Source organism: Coenobita brevimanus, chromosome 105 (genome assembly GCF_032717465.1).
Source record: "Coenobita brevimanus isolate Jiangsu-jjx chromosome 105, ASM3271746v2, whole genome shotgun sequence".
NCBI classification, from domain to species: Eukaryota; Metazoa; Arthropoda; class Malacostraca; order Decapoda; family Coenobitidae; genus Coenobita; species Coenobita brevimanus.
The window spans coordinates 24,223,763-24,235,175 of NC_137058.1; the positions used below are offsets into that span (position 1 = coordinate 24,223,763).

At 42.4% G+C, this 11,413-nt stretch overlaps 1 non-coding gene across 1 annotated transcript; it reads left to right on the forward strand.

Moving 5' to 3' along the window:
• The first annotated feature begins 4,810 nt into the window (after positions 1 to 4,810).
• LOC145416367 (5S ribosomal RNA) lies at positions 4,811 to 4,929 on the forward strand. Its single transcript, XR_013900258.1, has one exon. It is a non-coding gene; the product is annotated as a 5S ribosomal RNA (ribosomal RNA).
• Positions 4,930 to 11,413: the final 6,484 nt, after the last annotated feature.

Genomic DNA, 11,413 nt, shown 5'->3' on the forward strand with positions numbered 1-11,413 from the left:
TTCATTATTATTATATTTTTATTATTATTCATCCTCCTCATCATCAAATATTATCACATTTCTCTCTCTCTCTCTCTCTCTCTCTCTCTCTCTCTCTCTCTCTCTCTCTCTATATATATATATATAAATATATATATATATATATATATATATATATATATATATATGTACATATACAGAGAGAGAGAGAGAGAGAGAGAGAGAGAGAGAGAGAATGTGAACTACGTTGTTCGTCAAAGATTGCCAGGGTTTTGTCACGCCTGACACGGGAGATAAACGGTTGTATCATGATATATTTCTGAGCATAGCATTGTAATGGCACATGTTTTATGCTGTTTTAATCCTTTCCTTGCTTCCTTCCTTTTTTCCATCCGTCCTCTTCTTTCCTTCATTTTTTCCTTTCCATCATGCCTGCGGGTGACTCTGCACTCCCTCTTCTTTCTTTCCTTCATTCTTTCCTCTTCCTTCTGCCTACGGGTGACTCTGCACTCCCTCTTCTGTCTTTCTTTACTTCATTCTTTCCTCTTCCTTCTGCCTATGGGTGAATCTACACTGAGTGACAAGCCAAATGGTTTCCTGTCCACCAGGAAACCATTTACTACGCTGTGTGGTAACCATATAACAAAATTATGGCGCCTGATGGTTTAATGGGTAATTAAGGCGCTCCAATTGGATTGAGCCTGTGTAGGTTTATATCCAAGAGGTGGTTGGGATTTTTGCTCACGTAATGCCAGTCAGGGGTGAGTGGGGCTGGTCGCTCATCTCAAATATCAGGACCAACTTGCCTAGCCCCGGGCTCCCACGCTCCTCATGGAGCATCATAGGACTGGATGATTGATGGATGGATTAATTTACAGTTTTTAGTCTTGATAAAAAATTGAATTTTAAGTATATTTCATGGAATGTGCAAGTACGTAGAATAGGCTTAACACTTACTTGCATACGAAAATATATACATACAGTACATTCACACATACATACATGCATACATACTCGTACATATATAAGCACATACATAAGAAAATGCACACACACACACACACACACACACACACACACACACATATATATATATATATATATATATATATATATATATATATATATATATATATGTGTGTGTGTGTGTGTGTGTGTGTGTGTGTGTGTGTGTGTGTGTGTGTGTGTGTGAGTGTTTTATAGATAGATAAATAAAAAGATAAAACGATATACACATACACATCCATACGAAATATGTCCATACACACAAGCATGCATACGTTCATACATATATGAACATACGTACATACATACATAAGAAATTACAAATATACATACATACATAAGAAATTACAAATATACATACATACACAGGCATAGTATTTGGTATAGAGTTAATATAATGTTCTGTTTTAATTACAGTTCAGGAACAGGATATCAAGCAGAAGGCTGTCCCCACCCCCCAGACCCTGCGGTAATCAGACGTACAGGAAAATAGGTAGGAGCACCAACTTGTAGGAAATATTGTAGTAAGGAAGAGGTGTTGGATGTGAGTTTGATATTATGCTACCTAGAAAGAATACTTTAATTGTACCGAGCATGAGAGAGAGAGAGAGAGAGAGAGAGAGAGAGAGAGAGAGAGAGAGAATTACGTCAGTTAATCATCGCAGTCTGTGCTTATTTAGGGAACGCTAAATTTGTTGTTCTTTCTCTCTCTCTCTCTCTCTCTCTCTCTCTCTGAATATCCCTGGCTACTAATCAGCTGTAAGCTACGGTGTGACTACACTTGCCAGCAACTGAGTCCAAAGGTGTTAGGGATCTTTGTCTGGTAGATTATTATTAGCATTATCATTACTGTTACTGTTATTATAGTAGTAGCAGCGGTAGTAGCAGAAGTAGTTGCAGCAGCAGCAGTAGTAGTACAGTGGGCTACTAGCAACAGTGGTAGTGGTAACAGCAGCGGCGGCGGCGGCAGCAGCAGTAGTAGTTGTTACTGTTATTTAACAGTAGTAGTAGCAGCGGCGGCGGCGGCAGCAGCAGCAGTAGTTGTTATTTTTTAATAGCGGTAGTAGTAGTATTTGCAGCAGCAGCAGCAGCAGTAGTAGTAGTTGTTGTTGTTAAATAGGAGTAGTAGTATTAGCAACGGCGGCGGCGATTGCAGCAACAGCAGCAGATGCAGCATCAGCAGTAATAGTAATACTGTAGCTTCCACCCCATTCTCATCTGAAACATGACCCCAGTAGACAGCGGGCTGATTTTCCCTCATCCTGTACTCCACCACTCTCTTTCAGAGGATAGGGCGGTGAGTGTGGTACGTTTGTACAACCGGGCAGGTCCACCGGCCGGTCATATTGGTGCCTCCACGTGAAGGCGTCCCTCTCCTGCACACAGGTTAAACACAATGTAGTAATGGAGGAAAGAATATAATGCAGATTGTAAGAGTTACACCTTTTGCTCAGATGAAAACAAACTGATCAAAGGTCCTTCCTAATTATATACAGGTAGGTCTGTTATTTGCTGTCCGATTAACGAATAAGTTTCCTTGGTTACTGTAACGTGTTTCTCATCTAATAAAGATTCTTAACCCCTTTTCAGCATGGTTGGCGGGTGGATGCTGTCAGATTGGAAGGAAAATCTGACTAGTAACCAAGGAGACTCATTCCTACATCATACTCATGGTTCATCGAATACCACGGAACCACGATTTAGTATTCAGGTTCTGGGATGGACACAATTCTCCGAAATGAAAAGAATCCAACTGTAGTAATGGTCCTGACCAATAATGTAGGTCAGTCTTATCCCCTTCATGGATCTTGTCAGTTCAGCTATTAGAGATTGACGGGTGAAAAACTGTCGAAGGCCATACCCACTGGCGATACCCCTACAGTTGAAGGTATCCCAGCTGAGGTTATTAATATCGCCTGGATGTAACAAAAATAAATTACAAAATACGTCAGTCGACCTAAAATATTTAATAGGATGAAATTACGCAGTTCCATCGCTTTGGGAGGCCATTCAAACCCGGATGTAACCCCTCTAGTTACAATAATATATCTCAACAAAATCACTTGGATATAGTGAGGGTAATATAAATACTACATCATGTGGGCAAAATTATTTAATAGGAACGTGTAATTCGCAAAATATTTCCGTGTACATTATTCAAGTTTGAATGAAATTGCGAATGCGCTTCCTCTTTTCCGTGAGGTCCAGAGTGGTAGGATGCGTATCTCTTTGCTCCTCTTTTTATCCATTGATTCCCTTCTTCGCTCCCTTTTTTTATGTTTATGTTATTCATTCCTTGTGCCTGCAGTGGTGGAGAAATTTTATGTTGTGCTGGGGCAGCCCGTACTCATTTATTTACAGATTTTCGAGGTGAAATACGGCAGCTGGCGGACTCGAGGAACACCAGCCAACCGAAAATGGTGCCATTGGTTTTCGTGCCCTACCGTCATGTAATTTTTTTTAAATATTAATTGATCCTTCCATTTTCGTGACTTTTCTTTAGTTATACAGGAGAAAATAGATACACAGGCAGGTTCTGCAGTCTGATTTCTTTGTTCATCCAGCAGGAAAGGTGATGTAAGCTGATAATTTTGAACGTCTTCTATTAGGGTAGGAACGGAAGACTTCCCATCATGCCCATGGAGCACTCGCCACCGCTCGAAATGGACATCTGCGTCATCCCCAGGTTCTGTGTATACTGTGAATTAAAATTCTTGGTTATTTATATATGCGTGTGTTGTTAAAAGTGGTGAAATTAGAAATTGCAGACTTGTTTTAAGTTGCCTAACCCCTAAGGCACTTCCCCTCCTTGGGGGGATAGGCCTCCTTGGTGTTTTCAGTTGCCAGTTTTTTTTTTTTTTTTTTTTTTTTTTTTATATATAAGGGAACAGCTCAGTGTTCATGGTGCAGCTAGTTCCATTTTCTTTGCTCCATCTCTAGGCAAGGGTGCCAAACCCTGCTGTTTTATTTGTGACAGTTTCGGACAGCACAATCCCGCTTTACCAGTAGTCATTTAATTATTTGGACGACTCAAACAGCACTGGAACAGTAGCAACAAGTTTTCCGAATACCGTTTCTTTAGGGTGTCACTGTAATTAGACTTTTGCCCACCTCATAAGCCTACATGAGGTTGCTGTTGGTTCAGTTCAGTTAGATGAAGCTTGAAAGAAGAAAAATAATGCTGAAATACTGATTTAGTAGAGAACGAATACTGTAATAACACTGGTTTGGTAAAGGGAAAATGCTTTAATACAGATTTAGTCAAGAAAAAATACTGTAATTCTAGTTAGTAAATACAAAATGTTGTAATATACTGTAGTAACAGGTTTAGTAAAAAATATATATCCTTTAACCCCTTGGGATTAGGCATTGTTTATAAAGGAAACCGCCAGGTGTGGACAATTTTCGCAAAATAGGTGATTTTTCAAAAATCACCCCTATGAAAATCTATTAAACCTACCAGAAAAGTCTTTACTGAGCAGGGTACAACTTTTTAGCATTAAAATGAGTGGTGTTCCAATGTCCTGCGATTATTTATTGAAGAGCAGTGGCAGAGAACGAAAGAGTGTTTAAACGTTGTGGAACGGGGACCAACGTTCCCATGACACATTTCCAGAATGGGGACCGACCTTTAGGGGTTAATAACACTGGTTTATTGAACCAAGAATTAGCAGGTGGGTGGTGTTGCTTTGATTTTTATAATGCTTTTGTGTCAAATACAGTACTTTTGATAGTGTGGACAAGTTGCGGAGGACAGGGTAACGTGGAGACAGTTTGTTTGGGCTTCCCTTATATGTGGGATTATAGCGTCTGGCAATATAGATACTGTAACGGCCATACCATGTTGAGTACACCGCTTCCCGTCCGATCAGCGAAGTTAAGCAACGTTGGGTCTGGTTAGTACTTGGATGGGTGACCGCCTGGGAACACCAGATGCTGTTGGCATAACGTTCTCCCTGCGTGTCAAGTGGGGTTGGTGGAGGATTAGTGCCCCTCCCTGTAAAACAATTAACTCTAAGCCCTTGGCCACCCCGTTTGGGATACATGGCGTCTGGCAATGAATGAATGAATGAACGACAAGTGCTCATGGGCTCTTCAGGCCCTCTTGCACTTGTTCCTGCGGAGGGCTGTCGTGCTGCAAGCTCACTTTCTCATGCTTCGCACTCGTTTCCTCTTGCTTCGCACTCATTTCCTTTGCGCTCGCGTTGCTATCATTTAAGGTTATCCGAGACGTTTATATAAAGCCATCAAAAACTCTGCGGTGAACGCAACCCTAATTTCACGCACGTATGCTGGGACAGCTTTTTTTGGTCAAACTTTGATTGCTCATTAAATGTAGTAAAAGTTTTTCGATCATGATGGGACCAAATCTTTTTACATCAGTGAATTTTTTGCAATTTTTGTGCCAATTTTGGTGCAGTTTGAATGTGTAGTTTCGGATGCCCATAATACGCACATACACACACACACAGCTAGTGTTATAGTATATTAGATAACATTTCCCTGATCCTTACCTGTGTCAGGTTCAGAATGTAGCACTGTGTAGCCTCTAATTCATTGGCGCACACACAGCTTGTTAGGCTATATAGTGCAGTAAGACCTTCCCTATGTACAGTACTTAGTATTAGCGATGTACCAACAAAATTTAAACCGATACCAACACCACAAAATTATACCGATACCAGTGCATTAGAGACCACTAGTAGCGAGTTTTTGTGCCTTCAGGAGTGTTCGAGCCAAACCTCTGTAAAACAAACAACCATATTTTGCTTGCAGTAACCATCCTGAAAAGTTGTCGTGCTCTGGTATTACAAATGAAAATATGAATGAAATTAAACAATCATGCGTATCAATAAGAAAAAATTATGAAAGCTGTGAAACCGTAACTCACGTAGGTAGAAGACTGTGTGTGGATAGTGAGGGAGGGTGGTGCCTGCCGTCTTCAGGGCTGTGGCAGTGCCCTGAGCCGCCAACCTGTCTCGTACATGTCCATGGTGGCAGATGTGGTTCATTACCAAAGAATGTACTGTATTACAACACACCATGTACTCAAAATAATATGTTACTAATTGGGATATTACCAATAATTTATTTTCATCCCAATAAAACATCCAAATTCTGTTTAACAATACCTTCCTGTGAGTGATATTTAACAATAACTTCCAGTGAGTGGTATCCTACGCCCTAAATTCCTTTTAAGTATTGGTAGAAAATCATTCGATACTGATACTCTAAAAATGGGTTGATACCACCGGTACTATCATCCATTCACAATATGTTTTCCTATTTTGTACCACGGGCTATCTCGCCCTTTTTTTTTTTTTTTCCACCATGCTGTTTCTCTGCACCCCTTTTCATCTTCACCCAACACACCATCTCACATGCTGCATGGTTTTCTTCTGTAAATATCTTGCACACACCTTCTACGTCCCCCATCTGCTCCAAATCATCTTTACCCAATCGCTCACTCACTTCAGTCTTATATACTGACTTTTTTCCATCACTCTTACTGTTCAGAACATGTGGTTTAGTGTTGATGCTTTCTTGCAGTTGTAAATATAAATGACTTTGCATGTAGTTGTAGACCTGTATTTCACAATAACTGCTTGTCAGAAAAGGGTGAGACTGTCCATCAGTTCTTAGATGTTTGGAAAAGTACTGGCTGTGCATCAGTTCTTAGATGTTTGGAAAAGTACTGGCTAAAAACACAGTTGTTTCATTTTGTTCTGGTTTTTGGTAGTCATTTGTTAGGAGTCTTGCATTCTGGTAGCTAATGGATAATGATGGAATTTATTACTCATTGATCCAGAGAAAAACTGTTATCCATTACCGTGAGTGTTCGTTGCCAAATGTAATCAGATCTGAATAGCTAAAATTGAAGAAGAGATAGTGGAATAGTAATATGGCTAGGGTACAAAACTTTATTCTGAAAAATGCAGTTGCATGCAGCAGTTTTTCAGTTGCCAGAAGAGACCACATTAGGACAGCTTCTGTCTAGTCTTGTATTAAAATAATGTAATATTTCAGGCAAACATTATTGTTATTATTATTATTATTTTTTTTTTATTATTATTTTTTTATTTTGGTGTGACTAAGTGAAAATGCCTGGAAGTACCTTAAAAAGTTGTGAGAAAGTCAAATTTTGATGACTATTATGTAGAACCTCATAGATTTTAAGATACAAAGCTTCTGGAACCTAACCTGAAAAAGTAACACTCATGGTCTTAACCCTTGCATCACTTTGGTATCGTTGTTGTTATTATTATTATTATTATTATTATTATTATTTATTATTTGGTAGACAGGGGCACTCACCATCCACTCACTCAATGTAGTGTTGCTGTCGGTTGTCTGCCCTTTCATTTCCTCCATCCTTTTTTCCTCTCATCCTCTTCTGTCTTTCTTTCCTTAATTCTTTCCTCATCCTTCTGCCTACAGGTGACTTTGTGCTCCCCTTTCTTTCTTTCTTTCCTTCATTCTTTCCTCTTCCTTCTGCCTACAGGTGACTCTACACTGAGTGACAAGCCAAATGGTTTCCTGTACACCAGGAAACCATTTACCATGCTGGGTGGTAGCCGTATAATCATATTTTGGCGCCTGGTAGTTTAGTAGGTAATTACGGCGTTCCAATTGGATTGAGCCGGTGAAGGTTTCTATCCAAGGGGTGGTTGGGGTTTATTGCTCACGTAATGCCACTCGGGGATGAATGAGGCTGGTCACTCTCATCTTAAATGTCTGGGCCAACTTGTCTAGCCCCGGGATCCTATGCTTCTCATGGGGCAGCGTAGGATTATTATTATTATTTTACACCGTCACCCAAAAGTACCTGGACACCTAGGAATGATGGGTAGGAAAATGAGCAAAATGCTGCTGTCATATCAGAATGGTTGGTATGCCATATTTTGGAGTGATGCATGTACACAGGTGTATGCTACAGTAACTATGACTGACAGATAAACCAAATGCATGGTGCTTGGTGTTTGGATGTTTTTGGGTGCGTGTGCCTCATACATGTACAGTACAGTAAAACTTCGATATAATGGACTTCACTAGACTGGAATTCGCCTTTATCAGAATCGAGGAGCTTCCGGACTAAATTCTTATATGTGTGTGTGTGTATACAGTATATATACAGTATACAGTATATGTACATTATATATATATATATATATATAAACATATACCTGGTATATATATAGATAGATAGATAGATATATATATATATATATATATATATATATATATATATATATACATAAACATATACCTGGTATATATATATCGGAAGAAGTCCGATAAAGCCAGAAGCAGTCCAAACTGCCTGACTAGCCTACTTCAGCTGTGTTCACCACAATAAGGTAAATAAATGACATGGTTATCATTGTACAGTACAGTATTACCGTATATATTATACCATTTGATTTTTGCAGTAAATGTATAATACAGAAGAGTACTGCAGTGGTAGTGAAAAAAGTTTAAAAACCATTGCTGCAATCCAGACTAATGTCATATATTGGAAAAAGTCAGAGTTAGTAGTTGGAAGTCTGGATGTCACATCAGAATTTCACTCCCCCCCCTCCCCCCCTCCCAGAATGACTTGGTTCCCAATTAGTCCGTTATAGTGAGGTTTTACTGTACAGTCAGGGACACATGTTCACCTAATATTTCGATCATAGAGTGGAATGTGTTGAAAATTTTACATTGCCACACATGCTAATAGCTTAATTGCTATTACTGTACCAGGGAGGAGACTGTAGCATCAGTTGAACAGGGCGGTACTCCCGAGGTGGATGGAAAGCATGTGATAGGGAGAGCTGGAACTCTGCTTCACCAGTACTCACCCCGCTGCAGGGGGTCACCTTGACGTGGTGGCGGGGCTTGAAGCGTGGTTGGCGGTGCCACCTACTTTGGAGGCGTGCCCACTTTGTAGGGTTCGGCATTTGTCGGCCTCGTGGACCAAGCACCCCCTACATCACTGGTGGAGGAGGCCTGCTGGTGATGTTAGTCCCTGCCCATTTGCCATCTAGGGAGGGACTGTTGCCTCCCCACGTGTTTGCTGTGCATAGCATCCTGTAATGCTGGGAGATGGGAGTCCTGGGGGTTGAGTGATGCTGCACGACGCGCCCTGCAGCTAACAATACACCTCTTTGGTCCCTTAGTCTGACTAGACAGGCGGCCTGGTTGGGCCCAACTAGGTCAGTCGGTTGGTCATGCGTTGGCTAGGGTCAAGTGGGCACTGGGGGGCCTGGTGGCTCCAGTCAACCTAGGGTCACTCTTGCCCCGGCCCTCCAGTGGTTACCTGCATATACTCTCCTGCTATCTCTGAGGTTTCCTGTGGTGTATGGCTTCCCCTTGTTGGGTTCCTGGGGAAGGGGGGGAATGAAGTTTTTCATTGAGTGTTATGGCTAATTTTAATGTGCCCAGACCTACCTCTCTCCCAGACCTCAGCGCGTCTTCTCGGCCTTCACTTGTGGCCATTCTGGACCCCTTCCAAGTTCCACATGGCTCTGCGGGGGATTCGGCCTCCCCTTCCTTGCCTCCCTGCTCCAGTGGCTCCTGTAACGGGTTGTAGGCGGGGGTCAAGAAGTGTGCCCGGTCCTCAGGGCCCCCTTGTTAGAGATTCGGATAATTTTTTGATTGCTCCTCCTCCTGCACCCTTTGTCAAGTTCTTAGTCATTTGTGGCCCTGCTGGGATAGACCTCAGAAAGTACGATATTTTTCGAACTCATCGAGAACTGGTTGCTGCTTGTGGTGTGGCCCCTTAAGTGGTTCCACAGGCTGACAGCAGATTGTTGGTAGAGGTGTTTGACCCTTCTCAGAATACGTCTGTTCTATCTTTATCCATGCTTTCTGGTCAGTCAGTTACATGCTACCCCCGTGCTTTATTGAATACTTCTCGTAGCGTTGTCTATGCTAAGAAACTACTGATTGACGATGAGGCACGCCTTGCTAAAGAGTTGTCTGCCCAGAATGTAATAAAGGTTGAGAGGATTAAGAAGATAAATGGTGACCATGTACCAATGACATCCTTGATTGTGACTTTTGATTCATTGAGCCTCCCTTCTGTTCTTAACGCTGCTTGGTACTGGTGCAGAGTAAGGCCCTATGTCCCAGTGCCTAGTAGGTTGTTTCCACTGTCAGCTTTTGGGTCATATTGGCTGAACTTGTAGGCGCCTTGCCCTGGGCCTCCCAGCAGTCTGTGCATCATGTGGTTTAGATGTTCGTTAGGGTGTGGAATGCCCTGGTTCTGTAACTTGTGTCAGTTGTGGTGGTGAACACGCTGCTTCATCTAAATCTTGTGATTGTTACAAAATGGAACATGAAATTTTGTCTCTCAGGGCCACAGAGAGGCTGAGTTTTACCGAAGCTAAGGACCGTGTCATGTCTATGTATGTCCACCCTGGTGTGTCCTTTGCTTCTATTCTTTCTAGTTCAAAGCATCCTGTGTGCCGTTGTGGGGCTCCTACTCCTTTCACTGACCTTTCTCCTTGTCCCTTGTCCGATACCAGACGTCCTACTACTGCTCCTCATGGTCTGTCAGAGACTCCGGTACCTTTGCAGTCTGCATCTCGTCCGGCTGCTGGTCCTGTACCAGCTGCTACTCCAGTACAGGCTGATACTCCTGTATCAGCTGCTACTCCTGTACCGACTGCTGCAACTGTACTGTCTGCATGCTTTGCTACTGGTGTTCAGTCTTCCCTTCAGTGTGTCTTTACAGTTTCTAGTGTGTCCTCAAGTTCTGGCCTAGAGACGGAGGTTGTGTCTGCCAACCTCAAACAGGTGAGAGGTGAGGAGTCTTTGGGTGATTCCCCTCCTTTTAAGGTTCAGACTTCTGTACCACACGAGGATTCTGAGGGGGCTCTTCTCTCAGCAACCCGGGCAGTGGTGGCGTGTAAGTCAGTGGATGTTCGTGATGGTCTTTCTAGGACTCCAGTCCCTGCCTCTTGTCAGGTGTGGTGGGGTCTGGGTCTTTAGACACTCCAAGGGTTCTCTCTGATCTGTCACCCGGCAGCCGACCTTTGGTTGATTCGGTTGGGGAGGGTTTGGTTGGCCCCGAGGTGCCAGCTGGACCCCCACGTAGGGGTGCGGATGGGGCGAGTGGGTCTTCCAGGAAGGTCTCTGTGCCTCGGGCTCATTCTGGTGATGGGCGGGACGTGTCTCAGGGTAAGAGTCCTTTCACCCATGGAAATTAAATCTTCATTGTCTTCTCAGTTGGCAAGGCAGAGCCCCATGTCTAGGAAGAAGGGCTTTCACACCCTTCCCAGTGAGGTTGCTACATAGCCTTGGTGTTTCTCAGTTCATATTATTTAATATTAATCAGTATGGCACAATCAGTACCAGTTTGTCTTCACTTGAATTGTACTGTAGAGGTGTCATGGCAAATTGGGAGGAATTACAGTTATTACTCTCTGCTCTGAGCCTGTTCTTT